The following is a 7,988-nucleotide window of genomic DNA, read 5'->3' as shown; positions in this document are numbered from 1 at the left end:
GAATCGTACGGACCGAAGGGGCGGATGGACAAGTAGAAAGCAGCCCAGGAATTGGAGAGTTTTATCAGATCCTGTTTGTATTGCTCTGGGTTTGGAACTCTGAGTGGTGCCCACCAGTTTGCTTTCTGGTTCCGGACTAAGAGTTGATCTCAGTATAGAGGAGGTTGGTTAACAAATCTATGAGACTTTTTAAAATACACATACCTATACCTGTGTGTATATAAGCAGATAGTATGTAATAAGGTGACTGTAAGAAACTGTTGCTTGCTGATTTTGATCATCACAAACTGTACATGTGTTAACAAAGTACAGTGGGACAATGTCTTTGTATTATTATTACTATTATTATTAATTCATCGAGCATTAATGGAAACCCTGTGCCCCGGAATACAGGCAAATGTGAAACAGTAGGAGAAATTCGTAAATAAATTAAAATATAAAATGTCAACTGCTCTACAAAAGTAGGAACAAAAATCTTGCAGTAGGTGGGTTGGAGTGATGGTGTTCTCGTGGGATTCAAGGACGGCTTTGTAGGGAAGGTGATATTGGAACTAATTTTTATTTTTATTTTTTAATTTTTTAATGTTTTTTAATTTATTTTTGAGAGACAGAGACAGAGTGCGAGTAGGGGAGGGGCAGAGAGAGAGAGAGAGAGAAAGACACAGAATCTGAAGAGGCTCCAGGCTCCGAGCTGTCAGCACAGAGCCCGACGCAGGGCTCGAACTCACGAGCCGGGAGATCGTGACCTGAGCCGAAGTCGGCCGCTTAACCGACTGAGCCACCCAGGTGCCTCTGGAACTAATTTTTAAAGCCGGAGTCAGAGTTGGCCTGGCAGAGGCATATGGAAGTATCAGAATGAGCAAATAGCAATATAAAGACTATTTTTCTGAAACATTTTCATGTATCTTATTTTACTTTAACATTACTGGGACCCAGATTGCTAGTTAGGCATAACTTTCTCACGCAGCAAATGGGGAACTGGAGCCACCTAACTATCGAAGAGATAGGATTGGAATGAAGTTTAGAAAAAGTCCAAGGTCCTTTCTTTTTATTTATTTTTTAAAGTTTATTTATTTGTTTTGAGAGAGAGAGAGTGTTCCAGGTGGAGCTGTGTTCAAGGGTTGTGACTTAGCCGTGCGTAGGATCTAGCAATCTTTTTTTTTTTTTTTTGAGGTACAGTTGACTTAAGATATTATATTAGTTTCAGGTGGATAACATAGTGGTTTGACATTTGTGTACATTGTAAGACGATCACCACAGTAAATCCACCATGCAAAGTTGACACAATACTACCGACTGTATTCCCCAAGCCTTGCATTTCCATCCCAGTGACTTATTCTTTTATAACTGGAAGTTTGTGCTCTTCGATCTCCTGCACCCAAGTCACCACCCCCCACCCCCAAGCCCCTCCCTTCTGGCAGCTATCAGTCTGTTCTGCATTTGTGAGTCTGGGTTTTGTTTGGTTTGGTTTTTAAGTTCTGTGTGTAAGCCAAATCATGTAATATTTGTCTTTCTCTGACTTATTTCACTTAACATCATACCCCCAAGATCCATCCACATTGCTACAAATGGCAAGATTTCATTCTTTTTTATGGCTGAATAATATTCGTGTGTGTGTGTGTGTGTGTGTGTGTGACATCTATCCATTCATCCATTGATGGACACTTAGTTGTTTTCATATCTTGGCAATAGTAAATAATGTTGCAATGAACATAGGGATACATATATTTTTTTTAAATGAGTGTTTTCATTTTCTTTGGATAGATACCTGGTGGTAGAACTGCTGGATCATAGGGTAGCTCTAGTTTTAACTTTTTGAGGAACTTCCATGCTGTTTTCCACAGTGGCTGAACCAGTTTATATTCCCACCAACAGTGCACAAGGGTTCCCCTTTCTCCACATCCTTGACAACACTTGTTATTTCTTGTCTTTTTGATATTGTCCATTCTGATTGGTGTGAGGTGGTATCTATTTGTGGGTTTGATTCGTATTTCCCTGATGATGAGTCAGTCGTGTTGAGCATCTTTTCATGTGTCTGTTGGTTATCTGGATGTCTTCTTTGGAAAAGTATTCAGATCTTCCTATCTTCTAATTGGATGTCTTTCGTTGTATTATTGAGTTCTATGAGTTCTTTATATATTTTGGATATTAATCCCTTATCAGATAGATAATTTGCTCATTATCCTTGCTCAGGGGCCATGCTAATGTTCTCTGTATCATTCCAGTTTTAGTATATGTGCTGCCAAAGTGAGCACCAGGTATACAATTTACAGGTACCTTCTCCCGTTCTGTAGGTGCCTTTTTGTTGTGTTGATGGTTTCCTTCACTGTGCAGAAGCTTTACAGTCCGATGTAGTCTCAATTGTTTACTGTCTTTTTTTGTTTCCCTTGACTTTTCAATCTGATCCAAAAACAAACAAACAAACAAACAAACAAAAAACACCGCTAAGTACTCCATTGTGTATATAAACCACAATTTCTTTATTCATTCATCAGTTGATGGACATTTAGGCTCTTTCCATAATTTGGCTATTGTTGAGAGTGCTGCTATAAACATTGGGGTACAAGTGCCCCTATGCATCAGTACTCCTGTATCCCTTGGGTAAATTCCTAGCAGTGCTATTGTTGGGTCATAGGGTAGATGTATTCTTAATTTTTTGAGGAACCTCCACACTGTTTTCCAGAGTGGCTGCACCAATTTGCATTCCCACCAACAGTGCAAGAGGGTTCCCGTTTCTCCTCATCCTCGCCAGCATCTATAGTCTCCTGATTTGTTCATTTTGGCCACTCTGACTGGCGTGAGGTGATATCTGAGTGTGTTTTTGACACAATGGAGTACTACGTGGCAATGAGAAAGAATGAAATATGGCCCTTTGTAGCAACATGGATGGAACTGGAGAGTGTTATGCTAAGTGAAATAAGCCATACAGAGAAAGACAGATACCATATGGTTTCACTCTTATGTGGATCCTGAGAAAATTAACAGAAACCCCTGGGGAGGAGAAAGAAAAAAAAAAAGAGGTTAGAGTGGAAGAGAGCCAAAGCATAAGAGACTCTTAAAAACTGAGAACAAACTGAGGGTTGATGGGGGGTGGGGGGGGGTGATGGGTATTGAGGAGGGCACCTTTTGGGATGAGCACTGGGTGTTGTATGTAAACCAATTTGACAATAAACTTCATATATTGAAAAAATAAACAACAAAACAAAACACCACTAAGTTTGATGTCAAGGAGCTTACTGCCTATGTTTTCTTTCAGGAGCTTTATGGTTTCAGGTCTTACATGCAAGTCTTCTTTTTTTTTAATGTTTATTTTATTCATTTTGAGAGATAGAGAGTGTGTGTGAGCAGGGGAACGACAGAGAGAGAGAGGAGAGAGAGAATCCCAAACAGGCTTTGCACTGTCAGCACAGAGCCTGATGCGGAGCTCAATCTCACAAACCATGAGATCATGACCTGAGCCAAAATTGAGAGTAGGATGCTTAAATAACTAACTGAGCCACCCAGACACCCCTTACATGCAAGTCTTTAATCCATTTTGATTGACTTTTGTGTATGGTATAAGAAAGTGGTTCAAGGTCATTCTTTTGCTTGTGGCTGTCCCGTTTTCCCAACACAATTTATTGAACAGACTGTTCTTCTCTTGGATACTGAGAACAAACTGAGGGTTGATGGGGGGTGGGGGAGAGGGGAAAGTGGGTGATGGGCATGGAGGAGGGCACCTGCTGGGATGAGCAGAGTGTTGTATGGAAACCAATTTGACAATAAATTATGTTAAAAAAAAAAAAGAAGAGACTGTCCTTTCCCAAGTGCATATTCTTGCCCCATTTGTTGTAAATTAATTGACCATGTATGCGTGGGTTTATTTTTTTCTATTGATTTGTATGTCTGTTTCTATGCCAATACCATACTGTTTTGATTACTCTAAGTTTGTAGTATAATTTGAAATCAGGGCATGTGATATCTCTGGGTTCGTATTTCTTTCTCAAGATTGCTTTGACTTCTGAGGGTCTTTTGTGGCTCCATAAAAATTTTAGAATTATTTGTTAGTTCTATGATAAATGCCATTGGAATTTTGATAAGGATTGCCCTGAATCTGTAGACTGCGTTGGGTACTGTGGACATTTTAACAATATTCTTTCATTTCATGAGCATGGATATTTTTCCATTTCTTTGTGTCATCTTCAGTTTTTTTCATCAGCATCTTATAGTTTTCAATGTACAGTTCTTTCACCCTCTTGGTTAAATTTATTCCTAGGTATTTTATTTTTTGATGTAATGTGTGGGTTGGTTTTCTTAATTTCTCTTTCCAATAGTTTTAGTGTATAGAAATGCAACATTTTTTATATTAATTTTGTATCCTGCAACTTTACTTAATTAATTTATTAGTTCTAGCGGTTTTTGGGGGGGAGTCCTTAGAGTTTTCTACATATAGTATCCTATCATCTGCAAATAGTGAGTTTTACTTCTTTCCAATTTGGATGCTTTTTATTTCTTTTTGCCTAGTTGCTGTGGCTAAGACTTCTGATACTGTGTTGAATAAAAGTGGAGAGAGTGGGCGTCCTTGTCTTGTTCCTGATCTTAAGGAAAAGCTTTAGCTTTTCACCGTTGAGAATGCCGTTAGCTATAGGTTTGCTGTATATGGTTTTTATAATGTTGAGGTATGTTCCCTCTGTACTCACTTTGTTGAGAGTTTTTATCGTCAGTGGATGTTGAATTTTGTCAGTTGCTTTATCTGTTGAGATCATAGGATTTTTATTTTTCATTCTGTGCATGTGGTATATTCCATTGTCTGACTTGCAGATGTTGGACCATCCTTGCATCCCAGGGATAAATCCCACTTGATCGTGGTGTGTGATCCTTTTAATGTAGTGCTGAATTCTGTTTGCTAATATTTTGTTAAGGACTTTTGCATCTTTGTTCATCTGGGATATTGGCCTGTCATTTTCTTTTTTGGGCGTGTCCTTGCCTGGTTTTGGGTATCAGGGTAATACCTCGTAAAGTAAGTTTAGAAGCATTTCCTTCTCTTCAATTTTTTGGAAGAGTTTGAAAAGGATAGATATTAAATCTTCTTTGGATATTTTGGTAGAATTTACTAGTGAGGCCTTCTGGTCCTGGACTTTTATGCTTCAGTCTCCAAACTAGTACAATAATTGGTCTGTTGAGATCTTCTGTTCCTTCGTGATTCAGTCTTGGAAGATTGTAAGTTTCTGGGAATTTATCCATTTCTTGTAGGTTCAATTTACTGGCATATAATTGTTCATAATAGTCTCTTATGACTTTTTTGTATTTCTTTGTTATCACTCGTAACTTCTCTGCTCTCACTTCTGATTTATTTGAGTCTTCTCCTTTTTTCTTAGGGAGTTTAGCTAAAGTTTTGTCAATTGCATTTATCTTTTTAAAAAACCAGCTCTTCGTTCCATTGATCTTTTCTATTTGTCTTTTTATCTTCTATTTCATTTATTTTTACTCTGAACTTTATTATTCCCTTCCTTTTGCTAACTTTGGGCTTCGTTTATTCTTCTTATTCTAGTTCCTCTGGTGTAAAGTTAAATTACTCATTTGAGATTTCTCTTGTTTTTTTGAGGTTGACCTCTGTTGCTCTGAACTTTCCTCTTACAACTGCTTTAGCTGCATCCCAGAGATGTTGGTGTGTCATATTTCTCTTTTCATTTGTCTCTGTGTAGCTTTTTAATTTCTCCTTTGATTTCTTCTATGACACAGTAGTTGTTCAGTAACATGTTTAATCTTCACATATTTGTAGTTTTTCCAGTTTTCTTCCTGTAATTGATTTCTAGTTTTATATCATTGTGGTTAGAAAAGATGCTTGACACGATTTCAGTCTTCAATTTTTTGAGACTCATTTTGTAGCCTGACATGTGTTCTAGAGGATGTTCCATGTACACTTGAGAAGAACCTGTTTTCTGCTTTTGGGTGGAATGTTCTGTATATATCATTGTTAAGTCCATTGGTCTCATGTATCATATTAAGGCCTCCTTATGGATTTCCTGTCTGGATGATCATCATTGATGGAAGTGGTATGTTATAGTCCTGTATTGTTGTATTGCTGTCAATTTCTCCCTTTAGGTCTGTCAATAATTGTTTTATGTTTTTGTTGCTTCTGTGTTGGGTGCATATGTATTCATTATTGAATTTTAAGATTTTGTTGTCTTTTAATTACCATTCCTTTATCTGATATGTGTTTTGCAAATACTTTCTCCCAGTCTGTGGCTTGTCTTCCCATGATAGTGTCCTCTGCTGAGCAGAAGTTATTAATTGTAGTAAAGTCTAGCTTGTCAGTTTTTTCTTTCATTGATTCTCCTTTCAGTGTTGCCAAACTGACAACCACCTAAGTCTTCTGTGTTATCTTTTTTTCTTTCTTTCAAGTTTTAATTTAAATTCCAGTTAGTTAACATACAGTGTAATATTAGTTTCAGGCTGTGTTATCTTCATATATATCTTTATATCTTTAATAGTTTTGTAGTTTACATTTAACTGTGATCCATTTCGAGTTAATTTTGGTGAAAGTTGTAAGGTCTGTGTGTCCTTGAATTCTTTCAAATATGGGTGTCCCATCTTTCCAGGACCATTTGTTGAAAAGGAAGTCCTTTCTCCATTGGTTTGCCTTTGCTCCTTCATCAAAGATCAGTTGGCTGTATTTGTGTGGTTCTTTTTCTGGACTCTCTTTTTCATTCCATTGATCTGTTTGTCTCTTCTTTCACCGCTACCATTGATTACCTTCGCTTGTAGTGAGTCTTGAAGCCAGGTAGTGTCAGTCCTTCCATTTTTCTTCTAATTCAGTATTGCACTAGTTATTCTGGGTTGTTCACCTGTCCATGTGAACCTCAGAATCAGTTGATTTGTAAAATAACTGGCTGGGATTTTCATTGGGATTGTGTGAATGAATATATAAATTATATTATAAATAGGGAAGAATTGGTGTTTTAACGATACTGAGTCTTCCTATTCATGTACATGGAATATCTCCCCACCTATTTAGATTTGCTTTGATCTCTTTATTCCGAGGTTTGTAGTTTTCCTCATGTAGATTTTGTACATATTTTGTTAGAATTACACCCAGGTATTTCATTTGTTTTCGTGCTAACGTAAATGGTGTTGTGTTTTTAATTTCTTTTTTTTTTTTTTTTATGTTTATCTTTATTTTTGAGACAGAGAGAGACAGATCATGAGCAGGGGAGAGGCAGAGAGAGAGGGAGACAGAATCAGAAGCAGGCTCTGGGCTCTGAGCTATCAGCACAGAGCCCGATCCGGGGCTTGAACTCGTCAACTACGAAATCATGATCCTAGCCGAAGTCAGATGGTCAACTGACTAAGCCACCCAGGCACCCCGTGTTTTTAATTTCTAATATCAGTTGCTCATTGCTGGTATATAAACAGTTGAATTTTGTATATTAACCTTATATTTTGTGACCTCGCTATATATAATTGTGTATTGATTCCAGGAGTTTTTAGTTGATTCTTTGGGATTTTCTACGTCGACAATCTTATCTTTGAACAAAGACAGACTTATGTCTTCCTTCCCAATCTGTATAATTTAATTTCCTTCTCTTCTTGCATTAGCTACGACTTGCAGTACGATGTTGAGTAGGAGATGAAAATGGACATCCTTTGTTTTGTTCCTGATATTAGGGGGATATTAGTTTTAGATCATTAAGTATGATGTTAGCTATAGATCTTTTGTAAATGTTCTTTATCAAGTTGAGGAAGTTTCCCTCTGTTCTTAGTTTCCTGAGAGTTTTTATCATGAATGGCTATTGTGTGTGTGTTAAATAAACTTTTTTCAGGGGGCGGTAATTTCAGATTTGTAGAAAAGTTGCAAAGATAGCAGAGAGAATTTCTATATACTCTGCATCTAGTTTTCCTGAATGTTACTATCTTACATAGCTATGGTCCTTTGGTCAAAAGTAAGAATAGTATTGCTATTAACTAAACTCCAGACTTTATTCAGCTTTCAAGTGTTTCCACTAATG

At 37.3% G+C, this 7,988-nt stretch overlaps 1 protein-coding gene and 1 non-coding gene across 3 annotated transcripts in view; one reads left to right on the top strand and one right to left on the bottom strand.

Annotated features, from left to right (window-relative positions):
• The window catches only part of MTR (5-methyltetrahydrofolate-homocysteine methyltransferase), a 106,264-nt gene that overhangs the window by 18,686 nt on the left and 79,590 nt on the right, over window positions 1–7,988 (top strand). The window lies entirely within an intron of this gene.
• Window positions 2,149–2,255, bottom strand: LOC124518915 (U6 spliceosomal RNA). Its single transcript, XR_006963930.1, has one exon. It is a non-coding gene; the product is annotated as a U6 spliceosomal RNA (small nuclear RNA).

Source organism: Lynx rufus, unplaced genomic scaffold, assembly GCF_022079265.1.
Source record: "Lynx rufus isolate CCGP_SWC_20201006 ecotype Redwood Valley unplaced genomic scaffold, mLynRuf1.p SCAF_25, whole genome shotgun sequence".
Lineage (NCBI taxonomy): Eukaryota > Metazoa > Chordata > Mammalia > Carnivora > Felidae > Lynx > Lynx rufus.
Note: the sequence above shows the minus strand (reverse complement) of the source record. Positions and strands in the feature narration are given on the sequence as shown.